The following is a 12,443-nucleotide window of genomic DNA, read 5'->3' as shown; positions in this document are numbered from 1 at the left end:
AGACTAATATGACTTAATGATATTTTGACTTTATGATCAATGGTGTAAAAAGCAATACACAATTGAAATCATTTTTGTGATTTTGTGTTTTAACTTCTGCTCCTGGGCTTCATTTTGTCTGTATCAGGGGGTGGTCCCCTCTTTCAGTGCTCAGCAGGGGCACAGACCCAAAGGTCATTTCAGGCACATGTCCAAGAGAGTGAACATGAGATATTATGCTGTAGCAGCAATCTGTAATGTGAGACAGGTTGGATCAAACATGTATTCAATGCTATATATTTTCTTTATAAGAGATTTATTGAATTTAAAAGGAAGAAAGGGAGGACATTTTTCCATCTACAGTTTAATTCATCCAATGATTCAGTTCCTCGGCTGGGCCAGGCTGAAGCCAGGAACCGGTAACAATATTTGGGTCTTGTACGTAGAACAGGAATACGAGTAATTGAACCATCATCTGCTGTTTTTCAGGCACATTAGTAGAGAACGGGATGAATATTGATATTTTTCCAAAGATTTGTTTACTTATTTATTCATTCATTTACTCATTTACTTATTTTTGTTCGAAAGGCAGATCTTACAGAGAAAAAAGGGAATGCAAAGAAGTTATTTCCATATACTGATTCACTCTTCAAAATGCCAATATTGCCAAACATGAATTGATTTGAAGCTAGGAGTCAGGTTTTGCAAGTGGATACAGGATTCCAAAGATTTGAACAATCTTCCGTTGATTTTCCATGTCATCAGTGGGAAGCTGGATCAAATTGAAGTAGTAGAGACGTTGATGACTACCATATGGATGTCAGCAACACTGAGAAGGGGATTAGTCTGGTGTGCCACTACACTGTCCTGAGTAGCTGCTCTTTGAACCCACCATCTGATATGAGATGAGGGCATTCCAACTGGCAAGTTAATCCCTGTGTCATAAGACCTACTTGCCACATAAGATATTTTCAAATTCCTGAATCAAGATGGCAGAATAGGGTAAGGACATGATTAAACAGATGGAAAAACATTAGCCAGGGTGAAGCAGAGAGGACACATTTCAGGGAATTAGAGAAGACAGAAAAACAGCAGAAGGATACTGGAGACTGACAGACACGGGAAAGCAGCAGACACAACGGTGTGGTGTTGGAATAACCAATACCCTGGTAGCATTCCACGAGCAGCAATCTGAATTGCACCAGCAACTGGAACTCCACCAACAACCAGGTGTAAAGGGATGCTCACCAGGAGCTCAGGAGATGAACCCAAGAGAAAGAATTGCCCATTCTGCTGGTCTGTTTGATTTGACCAGGAGCAGAGATAGAGCTACAGGTCACAGATGGGTGGTGCAGGAACAGGGTGGCTTTCACACTCCAGTATGCCACCTAGAGCCAAATTGAGTGCTATTTTGTGTTGAGAAGCAAAGGCTATGAAACAGTACTGTGCAGGCACTGAGCTATGAGTAACTAATATTTGGCTCAGTGAAAACAACGTGGCATCCTAAAAGTTGCACCCATGATACCTCTGAGTAGCCCTCAGACATAATAGCCAGCAGATCCAGACCTTCAACACTGGCACATCAGGCACCATTTTGTACAATGTGGTGACAGCTATTAAGACTGCAAGGACAGCAGTGAGCTGCACATGTGTTGCGCTCTGAGCAAACTCACTGAGCTGCACAGGTCCCACAGGAAAATAATACCGACTACGGCACTGTATGGGTCAAAATAGGTCCATGTGGCCAGTAGCTTCCGACAAGATCATCACCACCAACAGCCTAGTTATGTAGATCACCTGGTGTCACCCTAATCCTGGGAACTGCCCAAAGCAGAAGTTGGAGAAAAGTAGTACCGAAAACAATATAGACTCAGCACAGTATCACAGGAGATGGAGAGTGGCGAGCCAGGAGCTGGGGCTATGGAGACCATGATAGTATTCTAACATAAGAATCCAGATCTGAAACTCACTGGAGGCAGTGGCACAAGTGACTGTGAACAAAGAACCATAAATCAACCAGAATAAGTAAAACCAAATCGTAGACCTGCCTCAAGGGGAAGACTCTGTTAACCTGAACTACAATGACCAAGAGCAAAAGGAGAGACAGAGGCACAATGAGTATTACTGAAGACTCCCCTGCAAAGAAGCAAAGGCCCTTGCCAACCTCAGAGTTAACTGAGGAATACTTTGACAAAATGAGGAATGCAGAATTCAAAACACTTGTTATAAAACTTCTTATCAAAGAGAAGCATGTAATACAGGAGTTCAAGAAATTCAAGAAATATGTCACACGGGAAATGAATCTAATGAAAGCTGACATATCAGAAATGAAGATTACAGTGAAGAAAACTAAAAGTACAATGATGAGCCTCCAAAAAAGAATGGAGGAGGCAGAAGAAAGAATCTCAAAATTGGAAGATATTTTCTGTCACCATGGGGAAACAAACAAAAATCTGGAAGTAGAGCTGAGTCAAGCTAACAAATATTCAAGAATTGAAAGATACTCTTAAAATGCCAAATGTAAGAGTTATGGGAGTTTCAGATGGTGCACAAAGAGAAACTGCAACATCCAACAAAGTTCAGTGGAAACTATATCTTAAGGATTTTTGATTTTTAGTTTCATCTCTTTAAAACTCTTTGTCATTAAATTCTTCACTGACTCAGAGATCAAATAGTTAATAATTTTCTTCAAGAATATTCTTGATTTTTCTTTTCATTTCTTCAGTGACACATTAGTCATTCAGTAGCATGTTATTTAACTTCATGGCATTGTAAATTCCTATTTTTATTCCTGTTGTTGGTTTTGTATTGTGGCTTTTCATTAAATGTGTAGTAACTCTGTAGTGCAGACTATCATATCCAGTTGTGAGGATACAATGCAGCATGCACCTTTACTTCCAGATCAAAGATGGACTCCCGTAGAAACTTTTAACGATATGCTGGACTCTCGGCTATTGTCCATGCCTGCAATGATGGACATATGACTGTTTATGAAGAACTATACTAGAGTGATAATGTAAGGGAATCACTGTGAAGAAAAGGGTTTTGAGGAGGAGGTATGAAACCCCAGGACCTATGGAACTATATCATAAAATGATAATAATAAGAAGAAGAATAAGAATAAATTTTCAATTTCCTATGTATTACATAGCAATTAGTATCAATGGAAGTAGAAGATCCTTTGCATTTTATTTATTTATTTTTAAAGATTTATTTATTTTTGGAAAGTCAGATATACAGAGAGGAGGAGAGACAGAGAGGAAGATCTTCCATCCGATGATTCACTCCCCTAGTGAGCACAACTGCCGATACTATGCCGATCCGAAGCCAGGATCCAGGAACTTCTTCCTCCAGGTCTCCCATGTGGGTGCAGGATCCCAAAGCTTTGGGCCATCCTCTGCTGCTTTCCCAGGCCACAAGCATGGAGCTGGATGGGAAGTGGAGTTGCCAAGATTAGAACCGGTGCCCATATGGGATCCTGGGGCGTACAAGGCGAGGACTTTAGCCACTAGGCCACTCCGCCAGGCCCAATCTTTGCATTTTACCCTTGAGGAGTCATACACTTTATCATGGTATTACTAACGTTGATTACCTTATCCTCTCAAATCTTTGCTACTTAATGGAGAATAAGAATCTGAAGGGTAGAAATATAGTAGGAAAAGCATTTTGCTTTCAGTGTCCCAATCCATTTAACTAGTGTTACTTGCTCAAAATTATCCTCGATGACTTCTTTTGTAGACAAATGAAAAATGAGACAACACCGACATTTAATTATTAAAACTTGTAGACTTTATACAACTTTGGAAATTTATTGAAGTGGTTGTCATGATATATCAATTATAAAAAATATTAAATGTATTAACTATTAATTATTGAGTGTGTTTTGTATTTAGGATTTAACCTGAGACGTGAGGAATCTCCCTTTCTAAATGGAAAATATATTTATTTATTGGGCAATTAATATTTGGTGTTTTCTCCTTCTGTTCACTATTTGTTGACACAAAACATACTGTCTTTGCATGGCATAAAGGAAATGCCTTTCTAAGATATCCCAGAAGGATAAGTAGATTTCATAAAGGTATGAATGAGGGAAAGGGCAAAGTTCAGCATGAGCATGCACAGCTAGAAGACGTGGGCCAGAGGAATGTAGGGTGTAAAGTAGACTCACATCCTTATGGTGAGTAAGAAGGAATCTGAGACCAAGGATTAGCATATGCTAGCTTGGTCGTATTTTTAGTATCATTTGAATGTCTCTGCCATAATCCTCACTTATGTATTCAGTCCAATGGATAATACTGAGACATATGGCCTAATTACTAGTTTGGTGATAGAATCATCTCACAGGGTGTAGAAGACATATTGGGCTTTATTTTTCCAACTCAGTCATAAGTTATTCCTAAAGGCTTGGCACAAGTTTTCAGAGCACATGAAAGACATGACAGTTAGACACAATAATGCATGGAAAATTGAAGTGTACCTAGAAGTGTACCTCAAGTAACTCTTTGTTTTTAAGATTTATTTCATTTAGTGGAAAGGAAGAATTTTAGAGACAGAGAGAAAGAGGGAGAGAGAGAGAGAGAGAGAGGCTTACATCCTCTAGTTCATTCCCCAGATGGCCACAATTGGGGTTAGGCCAGGCTGCAGTCAATAGCAGGGAGCCTCTTGGAGGAATCCCCTCGGCTGGCAAGGGTCCCAATACTTGGACACTATTCTATGGCTTCCTCAGGTGCAGGGAGTTGGGTAAGAAGTGGAGCAGCTGGGTCTCAATTCAGCACCTACATAGGATGCTGCTTTTGCAAGAGAAGCTTAACCTGATACACCACAATGTCAGCCCCTCCACACATGCACCCCCAGGCAATTGTCCTCTCATTTCTTGCGTAGGTCCAACTATTTTACATACGTAGGCAGCATGTTCTATCCTGCTGTGATGATAATCTTTTGTATGGTGCTTACAGAAATGGAAGAGAAGGCTTCATCTTCTTCAATTCCTCCTTGATATTTTTCAGAGTTCTCTAGTGCTTCAGAGGAATGCTTGATTTTGAATTTGAGCAGACTGCAGTATATTTTCTTTGGAGTAAATGTAGCTGGTGGTATTTCTCTGTTTTCGATACTCATCCATTAGAGGACTGACAAGTATGTGTTTTTATGAATTGTTCCGGTACAGCAACCTTATCAACATGATCTCAGTATCAGCAAATGTTGGGGTAAATCGAGTGTTAGAGGACAATTAAGTCTTCTTTTTGATTCTTAAAATGAGTAAGTGGGTTGGAATGGGAGTTACCAGAACTCATAAGCAGATGGACCTTCGAGAATAATTAGCTCTTTACTATTGCCTGCCTTGTTGGCATTTTAATCTTGTGGAAAGGTTCTAGAATTACTGTTTCAATTTGTTTTACTGCTTTGGGAGAAAAATGTTAAGTCAAAGTGGAATCCTGAACATCAGATAACCAACAGAGCTCAACCTTCCTTTCCTAAATATTAAGGGCTTCAAATATTGTTCTCTCTCTAGAGGGTCTTTAAGTTGTAACTCATGACTCCAACTTAAGAACCATGATTACTGATCAACTAGCTGTTAGCAGTGTTCTATTTCTTAGTGAACTTTTTAAACACAGTGATGCAGCATTCGTGTTCTGCAGAGGTCATGGCTGTGCTCAGCTTACTGTTGGATTATCAAGCTGTATTGCTGCAACAGGAATAGATATGCCACTTCGCCCTGTATGATCAGGGTACGTTTTGCAAATATGGCTGATTTGAATTTTCATATAACTGATTGTTAGGAGTTCCTTAGCAGAGAAGCGATTATCATCCTCAGAAACAACACAGAGCAGCTACTTTCAATAGGAGATATCCGAATGGCTGCAAGACAGTGGAAAGAGGAAGCGTTTCCCCCCCCCCCCAAGCTCCATTTAGATGCCTCAAGAGATATATAGAAGAATCGTGAGCTATTTCAATTCCAGGAAGCAATCTTAAAAAGCTAAATAAATAATTGACCATTTTAAATTATTTAAACCCGTGTTTCTTAACCTCTTTTGGATACTTGGTCCCTTTGAGAATGTGAAGCAGCTTATAGATCTTATCTTAAAATGACTGAATACACAACTCAGGATATTCAGAGACCAAGTCATGACTATCCACACACCATAGGTAGATCTCAGTAGTTCATTTTCACCCTCAATAGAATACCCAGCAGTAGTTGTAGGATTAAGCTCCTCAAAGCAATAGCTTGAGCTAATATGCACATAGATAGTCTAGCTTAAAGCATCATAGGCAGTTCTCACATGGAAATAGTATTTTTCTATAGAAGGGAGCAGGCTGCAGACAGTGACCTGCATTTTTAAGAGTTAGGGTCTCATACATTGATTTAAGAAGTATACTCATTTCCCTTAAGGGCTACAGCAAGTTACACAAAAAGTTGAACAAAACGCAAGGCAACTTGAGTTGCTTTTATGATTTGTTCGTGTTCAAGAGTTTATTTTCCTTAATAATCTGATCTCATAAAATCAGAGTGATTTTAGGCTCAAACTACTATTAAGCTCTCTTATGCTGAAGATTTCTGATTTCAAGCTAACAAAGAAATAACATATACCTAATCTTCACAGATAATGAAGAAGGCTTGCACAGTGAGGTCAAAAAAGTCACTGGGATAAACATTGAGAGTGGGAAGAGAGCGAGAGCAAACCCTTGTGTTGATCAAAGCATCTGTCATAACTCAAAGGAAAACTTCAGAGAAAATTGAAGAAACTCCTACTTCAGAAACTAGGGCATCCAACACCGAAGCAAGAGCCCCCGCCTCATTAGGAAAAAGGAAAGATTCCCTTAGCTTCAAAGGGCTTTTTATGAAGATATTAAGTGGCAAGTGGTACTCTCACACAAGAGGTTTGCTAACAAATATGTTGTGTAATCTCAGCAGGGCTGAAAGTACCTCTTAGGAGAATGTGACTTTATCAGAAACTTTTGAAGATGTAAACTGGATTTAGAAAGCTTTAAGGTACCACTCATTAGAGATGAATCCCAGAAGGACTAACAGCAAGCTTTCTTTCTTTATAGGACTAGTTTGCTTAAACCTTGGTCAGAGTTTCAAGGTTGCCCCAAGAAAGCGGAGAATCTATATGACGATGGTAATGGCGCTGATTATAACATAATATCTGCAAATTAGGAAGCAAGAGAAAGGGAATAGATCTAAGTGGGGAGGTAAACATTATAGAATGGATTCTAGTGCAAGAGGAGAGAAAATGTAGAAGAAAGGAAGAAAATAGGTACTCAGATCACATCTCATATGATTCATTATCAAGAGACTTCCCCTTCACTCGCAGTCATTTATTTATTGAATAAATATTGAGTAAAACTAGCTTAACTAGTTTTAGCTAAGCCGCATTGAAATGTAATGAAGCTACAGTCTTGCAGAAGGAATAAGAAAGAAGACATGTCAAGGCTGGTGTTGCGTTAGATTTGATTAAGTCATTGTGATACCGGGGTTCCTGTATGGGAGCACTAGTTAGAATCCCAGTGCTCCGTTTTAGATACAGCTGCAAGTTGTTGTGTATGGAAGAGCACCAGAAGGTGATCCAAGCACTTGTGTTCCTATCAACCCTGTGGGAGACCTGGATGAGTTACAGATTCAAGGCTGTTATGGTCTCTTGGGAAGTAGACCAGCTGATGGGAGGATCTCTATCTCCACTGTCTGTGTCACTCTACCGTTGTCTACACGTTTCCAACAGTTTCACTGTGAGCCCATCTTTACTTTGGAATCAGGAATACATGTTGTGTTGCACCCCCAAATCTGGATATGGTAGACCTCAGTACTCCATCATTATACATTTCCATAAATGAGAAGCCATGAAACAAAGTCAAAAACTTTATGAATTAGAACAACAGCCACAACAATAACAACAAATTACAGCACCATGAAAAAACACGCCACTGAGTAACCAACACATGAGTGACAAAAAGGAAACACAAAAGTCTCTTGGGAAAAATGATACCACCGTGTAATCCATGAGCCAGCGATGAATTCAAGAAAAGAATAGAAAGTATTTGGAGTAAATGAAATCGAAATAAAAAATATCAGAACACGTGGGATGCAGCCCAAAGGAGGAAAATAAAGTATGGATCTGGTTACTGAAGCTACACTTTCCATGATGGTTTCTTTATATTAGAGAGAGCATATGGTATTTGTGTTTTTGAGATTGACTCATTTCACTGAGCAAAATGGTCTCTAGTTGGGACCACCCTCCTTCACTACTGTTGGGAGTGTAGGCTAATACACCCACTGTAGAAATCAGTATAGAGAGTGCTTGGAGAATTGCAAATATATCTGCCATATGACCCAGCTATCTTGCTGTAGGAATATATCCAATAGAAATGAAATCTGCATATGAAAAAGAGATCTGAAGGTGGAAGATTCTAACATGGGGGGAGCGGATTTTTGGGAGGGGAGGGAGAATCCCAGTGCCTGTAAAACTGTGCACATAATGCAATGTAATCAATAAAATATAAATTAATTAATTTTAAAAAAGAAAAAAAGTAAAAAAAAACAACTTTTATAATCAAGTTTAAAAAAAAAGAGATCTGTAATCCTATATTTGCAGCAGCACAATCTATAATAGCAAATACAGTGAAACAAACCAGATGTGCTTCCAATAAAGAGTGGTTAAAGAAACCATGGTACATCTACTACGTGGAATATTATTCAGCTATTAAGAAGAATGAAATTATGCCATTTATACCTAGGAGATCATTGCTTTTAGTCCAGCTGGTCTAACTGTAATAACCATATTTCTTCAGTAACTGAAAAGTAGAAAAAAAGCATGAGACAATGGTTTTCAGGTATTTTACACAAGAAAATGATGAAGAATGTCTCCCTAGAGATGAGAAACAAAACAAGAATTTTAATGTTGCTGTATTCATTTGCTGAGAGACGTCTTGATGCAAAGCAGGAAAGTTTGTAGTAGTCACAAACAGACATTTGAAATTGAGAAGAGAGAGCAAAGAATTCAGGAAAATCAATATGAGAAGGTTGTGCAGAATGCAGAAAGAACAGATCTGCATCTGGAGAAAGTAGAGAATATTACTTAGACATTAACCCTGCCTCAGACATTCGATAGAAAACTAATGGTCAGACACGTGTAGGAAGACACCACAGACTGACTAGATGCTAACATGACAGTAGGTAACAGTGCCCAGGGCCTTCACAGAACTGGGAATAGTGTCTGTTTCCACCAGCAAGAGTGAAGAACTAAATACTTTATGGAGAATTGGGTGTGATGCTCAGAAGGGACTGCCTTCAAACTGTGGAATAAGCCAGCTGTTTACACATGCTCAGTATTTTCTCTCAGAAGATGCATTTATTTACTTGAAAAGCAGAGTTACAGAGACAGGGGAAGATACAGAAACAGAGGATTCAGCATTTTCTAAATACAGACCTAAAAAGATCAAATTTCAAAAAAATTTAATAGAGTCTTTTGAGGGGATTGGATGGAGGAAATTCAGTGATATTTTTAAGAATACAGAAACATCCAGCATCCAGCAGAAACATCCAGCATCCAGCAGAAACATTCAGCATCATTTAGGTAAGATTCACAAAATCTAGCATTACTAAATGGAATACTAAATATACAGAGACTCAGAAAATCACAGGTGATAATAATCAATCAATTGAAAGTAAACTGGACTCTCTGCCATTGTCCATGCCTGCAATGATGGACCTATGACTGTTTATGAAGAGCTATGCTATTATAATAATATACAAGAAATCAGTGTGGCGAAAGGGGTTTAGGAGAGAGGGTAAGAGAAATTCTAGGACCTATGGAACTATACTCTAAAATGATAACAATAATAATGAAATGAAGAAAAAAGAGAAAATAAATAATAGAAACAGAAAAAGAACGTAAACTGAAAAAGACATTTAATTTAGAATTACTGAAGAGAAATTTAGAGTTGTATTACAGTTGCACTTTATTGTATTCAAAGATCTAAGTAAAGAATGATAGTTACATTTGAAGAGATGTACATCAAAATGCTAGAGTGGCAAATTTATAAATACCAAAAGAGACTAGAGAAATTAAAGACACAGAAGTAGAAACAACTAAAATCAATCTTAGAGAAAAGAAGTGTGAAAAGAAAAAATAAAAATCTGATTGCAAGGGGGAGCTTTGGACAGTGTCTGACTTGCACGTGATCAGAGTGTCTCAAGTAGGGGGAAGTGCAGATGACAGAGGAAATGTGAAGAAAGAATGTTGACGATTCTTCATCAAGATCAAAGTGTTCTGGAAAAAGCCACATTAGGGAGAAATCCTAGATAGGTCATAGATTTCCGTCATCGACACAGACCCTGCTTTGATATGAGGCCTTCTCGTGCCCTGACCGGTGGTGGTTGATGTTTTTCATTTTTCCACCGCTACTTTAGATTCTCCTTGTATTCATCGGGGAGTTGCTTAAGCAGTTGGCTTGCTTCATCCTGGTTTCTTTGCCCCTTTGGAAAGTGCGTGTGTGCGTGTGTATGTGTGTGTGTGCATGTGTGTGTGTATGTGTGCGTGTGCGCACTCACATGTTTGTGTGCCAAGTCTTTCTGGCATCTACTCTATCAGCTTTGTCAGCTCTTACTCTCCTTGGCGAAGGACCAGAAATCCTCTCAATCAGACATCAACATCTCTTCAGCAAGCTCTTCTCCCTGTCTTCAGAGCGCTTCTGAAGGACCCTCAGCTGGCTTATGTCCTGTTTAATATGAGCATTAGAAATGCATGTCTCCAATCTTCTCTGTCTCCTTCAGGATTACAGTCCAGGGACAGGCAGAAATTCCTGAGCACTGTGCTGGAACCATATCCAACACTGGACCAGTCAAGAGGCTGCCTCACCTGAGCGCATTCCCCGCTCACTGCTCACTACCCGTTGTTGTTAAAGACTTGGTCCTGCAGAGCTGGGCTCTCAAGGCTGGCTCCCATGGTGTGATCACATCAGCCAACTCAACATTTCCATTCAACTTTGTCTCTTCCCCTGAGTAACTAACCACTAATAGGAATAAATTATTGGTAGATTGGGACTGATGCACAGGTACGTACAATGATGATGGGTTAGAAGCAGCACAGAGTGTTGACAGAACGTATAACTGGGAGGTATGAGCTCAGTTTAAAAGTCATAGGAAAATCTCTGGAAAGTGATCCTGATGATGCAACGCTTAGCATTAAAAAAAGGGAAGATTCAGGGATGAAAAATTATTGGAAGTGAAAACTGAAGAGTTTGGTAGATTGGATTTCTGAGGAACTGAAGAAGGCTGGTATAGCTGCAGGTTGAAGAATAAATGATAAATGGGATCCGATTATGCAGAATTTGTATGAGCCAAGATATAATGTTTTGATGTTTGTATTAGAAGCAATGAGATAAATCTAATAAGATATCTAGAACCTGAGTTCAAGGGCTTAAACCATTTTAGGAAGAAGATCTCAAGACTGGTTGGCAGGTGGACTGGAGTGGTGGCACTAGGAAAAGCAAGAGGAAGACAAAGTTTGAAGCCAAGTAAAATATCACCAACTGGGTGTTCCCACATCTTTCAGGATCAGGATGTATGCTGACAAACATGATGCAACATGCCTAAGAAGGGAAGAAAATGAGATAGGGAAGAGGGACAGGCATAGGGCATGAGGGTACAAAAACAGAAGTGTTCTCAGATAGCGCCCATCTTTTAAGGAATTACTAGAACATGAGAGAAATTGGAGAAACCAAAGGCCTTTACAAATGAGTGTTAAAGAGAAGGGTGCAGAGACACAAGTCCCAGAAAAATGATTCCTCCTTGCAACAAGATTTCTCCTGAGCAAAAAGTTTTCTTGGGTATATTAGAGAACATTTAAATAATTTTAGGAATGTGATGCCAAAAGAATTTAATAGTGTCTGTGACTGCTGCTGTCATGCAGTTCTGGAAAATCAGTGTAGACAAAGAGATTCTCAGTAAAATAAATATAATTTGTCACCCATGAAGGGTGATTAGTTTGGGGGGGTTGGTGGTGAAGAAAGCACTTAATGAAGCGGTAGATGTTTAAACTATGTAAAATATCCTTTTTGTCTTTCCCCTTCATGGATGGTTTCTTCAGTTTGCTACAGATTATCAGACCTCTCCCAGGGTCAGGAAATTATAGTTAATTTGGGCTGCTCCCCTCAAACTCTCTGATTTCTGGCATGGGAATTTGAAAATCCCTTCCAGAGGCCTGATCATTCTGCTCACATCAGAATCAAATAAAAATCTTCAATTTAAGTTGGTATGCTCCCTTGCTAAATCTACAGGACTATAAAGTGCTATAGTCTCCCTTTGAGCTGAATTTCACATTGACACTCATGTAACCCCATATCAGGATCTATGGTTAGGACTCATTACCCAAACCACTTCTGATGGTTTACATTGCAGCTCAACATCACCAGGCCAGGCAGAACCAAGCATTTGGTTCAACAGGACCCCCTGTGCTTCTGAGAGGTGT

Source organism: Ochotona curzoniae, unplaced genomic scaffold, assembly GCF_017591425.1.
Source record: "Ochotona curzoniae isolate NIBS_2020 unplaced genomic scaffold, NIBS_Ocur_1.0 contig_4105, whole genome shotgun sequence".
Lineage (NCBI taxonomy): Eukaryota > Metazoa > Chordata > Mammalia > Lagomorpha > Ochotonidae > Ochotona > Ochotona curzoniae.
This window is presented reverse-complemented; position numbering follows the sequence as displayed.